Source organism: Adiantum capillus-veneris, unplaced genomic scaffold (assembly GCF_014529385.1).
Source record: "Adiantum capillus-veneris isolate H3 unplaced genomic scaffold, ASM1452938v2 Hic_scaffold_296, whole genome shotgun sequence".
Taxonomy (NCBI): Eukaryota; Viridiplantae; Streptophyta; class Polypodiopsida; order Polypodiales; family Pteridaceae; genus Adiantum; species Adiantum capillus-veneris.
Window position 1 is genome coordinate 128,188 of NW_028221417.1, and position 4,865 is coordinate 133,052.

Here is a 4,865-nt window from a genome sequence, read left to right on the forward strand (position 1 = left end):
ACTTACACATTCAAGACACTATCACGCTTCTTGGGTGGACCGGTGCTGCCCAAAAGTGCAGATAAAGTCATTCTTGTTGACAAAGTGTTTGCTAGAGATTGTTTTGGTTACTGCCCAGGCTATACAGGTGGTCGGGCAGCGTATTACTACACGTACACAGCAATGGCACTAGCTCTTGGTAGACAAAACCCAGATGAACTTTTAGAGTATGGCAAACATCTCATGATTCGTTACAAGGGTGACGTGCCAAAAAACAAAATTGAACCTGCAAAATCTTGATACACTTCAAGTAGCAATTGTATAAGATCATGTATTACATAAATTTTTTACAATGCCATCCACTCAGAGTATCTTTCTCCACTTGTGATTCACATACACCATTGTCTCTCTCCACCTTCGTTGACTTTCACGAGCTCCGGAGTTGTTGTATGCCATTGATCTTTTAGCTTTTTGTTGTTGTAAATGTCTGATTGCTTGTGCTGTTGCTGAATTTGCCAAGACTTCTTTTGCCTGCATTCGATGAATGATTCTACGATAGAACCATTCAAATAGTTCTCTCAAACTGTTAGCCTTGATTCGAGAGCCACCATGTCGTGTGTGCCTGAAATAAGCATTTCTCGCCATGTAATGAGACTTTTCCATCCCTTGGGTATTCCATATTGCCGGGTTCCCATACTTCTGTATAAAATATGGCAAATGATTGAAGATGATGTGCTGGATATGAAAACAGATTAGTTAGAATGTTTTACACTCACATATTTGCACATAAGAGAGAATGAAATACACAATAATACCATGTAGTGAGTAATCTGGGTGTCTGTCCATGCTGTCTTGAATGATTTTTTCAGAAGGTTGAGATTTTCCTTGAACTTGTTCATATCACCTTGTGACCAGTCATCTTTGTCGCACATCAAAAATAGGATGTCTATTGATCGCCAAACCTCAGCCTTCGCGTTACGAGTAGTTGGTTCGTGGTCTTTGACTGCAATATGTAGCTTTTTCCAGCTCTGATACTCTACCTTGCTAACATAAGATGTGTTATATATTTTTCCATGTTTTGTTAGCTTTGGATCTCTTGTACCTTGGGGCTTAGATAAAAACCTCCGTGCCTTCACCCCACCGATGGATGGTTTGCATGGGACATCCTTCTCAGCAGTTGATCTCTTTTCATCCCGCTGGATTTTCACATTGCCACCATGAAGCCCCATATCCGACAGTACCATTTCTAAGCACTGCAAGGCTACTTGTCGTTCTGCAGAGTTCTTAATCTTCCAAGCAAACCCGATGTATAAGTAGACCAATTTCTCTACAATTCTACAAAGGGCATGCATTGTACAAATGTGAACATTCACAAGTGGTATTTTCAAAACTGGTCGAAAAGCAGGATCCTCAATGTGACGTGTTGGAGCTTTTCTCCACCACTTTGGGTTCATGACCTTTGCAGGCTCCATGCAGAACAAACACGGTGACTTTGCCATTGCACCCATTCCACAATTATACATGCACTTTAATGTTTTAAGGTCACCTGCAAGATGCCACTGAACTTGAAAGTCTCCCCTTCCATCTAGACGTAGTACCTCTCCCTGGTTAGTCTGTCGATCAATCAGCTCCGGAATATTAGTTCGATGGAACACCCAATATAGAATCTCATGATCTTCTTTCTTTACCTGCAACACAAAATAAATGAGACTTAAGTAGATCTGAATATTTGAGCTTACTTGAGAATATCGCTTACCTCAAACGCACCAAGCCACCATATGTTAGATTCTGATTGAACACTAAAATATAAAGGATCATCACTGGGACACTTTGAGAGGGCTCTATTCATTAAAGTAATAGTAACACGCTCTAGCTTTTTCTCTTTTAACAAGCTCACACTCATCCAGTTTTAACACAAAATGTAATAGTCCACGTGACTCTTCAAATGTGATGTTGTAAAACTCCACCATTCTCTTCTGTAGTATCCGCAGGTCCATAAAAATATTGTTGAACTCATCATATGCCACAGTGTTGGCTCCATGGCCACTGTAAGTTGCTTTAATATGAAAGGGCTGTCCAAGATAGTCTCCCTGTGCCTCGTTAAGCTGAAGCCTCTCTTTCCAAACACTTGAGGCTGATGGTAGAAGTTTGGATTTTATACCCTTCCTAACAAAGATGGTTGAGACAGACTTTTGGATAGCCGAATATCCTCTTTTGCTTACACCAAGTGAATCAAGTGTGCCTTGTATCTCTTTTGCAGGCACTGAGTTCTCTGAAATAAAGCGGTCCACTACATTTCTTTGTAGAACCTTAAACTTCTTGTCATGTACTATATCTGCTGCCAGGCTTCTACTTATAAGTGGCTTCAATCTCTTTCCTATATTGGCTTTGGGGTCAATGTTTTCCTTGTCAGGATAGATTGAGTCTCTACATGAAGACAATGCATAAGTAAATAACAGAAAATTTGCTTCACTAACACTATTTAGGCACATGAAAACAATGCATAACAAGAAAAAAAACAAAGTGATTACTTAACTAAGACAATGTAGCCAACCAAGAAGCATCACCTTAATGCTCGGATTCTTTTCTTGAGACCTCCTGATGCAACCTGCAATGTTTCAAGATTGCGCAATTTCTTCTTTCGGATACGACCACCCAAGATGGTGTCCTTCATTTGACAACTTCGCACCTTTTCTTTCAGTTCTTGTACCTCTGTTTTATGTTGCAAAATGGTAACCTGATCTGTAGAATGTAAATGTGAAAGGCGAACAATCTCACATTGTTGAGATTGGAAAATGCTCTTGTAAGTTCCAGCTTCTCTTGTAAGTGATTTACAATAACCCAGAAGGCCGTTTTCTCCATCACCAGCAAAGGTCAATAAGCTTGTAGGATTGACAAACGGTGGAGACGCATTAGTTATTGGATTCTTAGGGTAGAGAGAGCCTCTCGTCCAGATATCTATGTGTTTAGCTCCTTGAGCTCTGAGCGTGTCTATGGAGGTGGGAGGTATATGTGTGTTTGTTTTACTGCGCTTAATCAATGGTTGGTACTCATTGTCCAAATCAATGTGAAGGTGATATTTGGCTCGTTTGTGGGTAACATTTGTGCCATTTGAGGAGTGCGCCATTAGCCAAATGTGCAGGTTTAATGGAAAGTGAATAGCGGCTGCGGATTGTCCCTCCATGTTAGCCTCATTCCCTCCGTATTGACGTTGTTCATTCAATACAACTAAAAAGAGTATTATCCCTCAATCACTACGAACGAATGTTCAGAGGGGTAAGGAATCTACTTAAAGTACACTTTTTGAAGTTTTACTATGAAAGACCCAGCTCTTTTATTTGTCATTTTTTCTAGAGAGAGAGTGCAAAAAATACATTTTCTTAGAAGGCCCTCCAAATGAGCTCCGAAATTTCCTAATGTGGCCTCCATTTCCACTACAAAACAGTACTGCACAAGCTATTTCTCATTTTGTGTAGAATTTCTGTATAGTGTCGTTTTTTGTATATGCCTTATAGTCTTCTACGGTCTGTGCTATATAGTACAGTTGTTCCCGCTCAGTTTCTTCTATTTTGGGTAGTTTTCACATCAGGTGCAAGCATTTACCATGGTTGACAAAAACAGAGACCGTGTTCTAGATGTTTAACTATATGAGGACGTGTTTGGATGGGGACAATTACCCTATGTGGGCTTACATGATGCACCACTCTTGTGTCAAAGGGCGTATGGAAATTGTGTCAGGACTTGATGTAATGTCCAAGTTTTTAAGGATTGGCAAGCAATGTTGAGATGTTGCAGGTTTTTGTTGCAAGGATTGCTGCTATTAGAGTTGTTTTGCCTACGAAAGAACAAGCTTTGTTGGGATGTGAAGGATACGCAAGCTCATGCATTGATTGCGTTGTCTATGAAGCGCACCATTGTTCCTCATATCCGCTTAGCAAAATCTGCAAAACGGGCTTGGGATATTTTGGTTGGTCTTTATGCAAGTCGCAATTAAGCTAAAATTGCTTTGCTACGTAAAGAGTTGGAGTCAAATATTATGCATGAGGAAGATGATATGGACACTTTTCTTGCTAGCATCAAGGATATCAATCAGCAGCTTATTTATGCAGGTGAAGTCATTTCAGACAGTTCCCTTATGTAGACTATTCTTGATGCCCTACCAGATCATACTAGACTTTTGCTAGTACTTGGAGACTGATGACCCAAGGAAATCGTAAAGTTGTCAAGTTTGATGCATTATGCACATTGCTGTTGCAAGAGTCACTTTCAGAAAAAATAGGACTAGACAGTGTGCAGTTGAACATGCTTTTATTACTTCTCAGAAAAAGGGTGGTAACAGCAATGCAGCACTTCTTATGGTTTCTGCTGCGAGTGGAAAAAAATTATGTTCCTAATGCTTCTGCTGGTTGCAATTTGTATGGAATTCTGGTGACAAGGAAAAAAAGAAAAATGCTTTGCATTATTGTAAAGCTAAAGATCACTTGATCAAGTTGTATCCTAAGTTGAAGGCCAAAGAGGCTAAGAAGAAAGAGGTTGGTTCTACTACAAATGCTGGTTCCACTACAAATGCAGCCATTGTTGAGTCTTCTGTAAAAGGAGAGTGTAATGCTGAGTTGATGTAGAATGGGCTTGTAGCGCAGAGTGTACTTACCAATCCTGCTATCCATGATGCATGCTTGTCAATTGTTGAAGATTCACATGTGTGGTATGTCGTTAAAGGTGCTACAAAGCACATTACCCTCACATCGGAGAATTGTTCACTCTCTCTTGAGTCTTCCCTCATGGGAATTCAGTCACTTGGCCAACAATGCCTCTTATCTGATTCAAGGAGTTTAGTAAGATTGTGCTTACTGCTTGCTGAATGGCAGTTCCATTCAACAACTTGG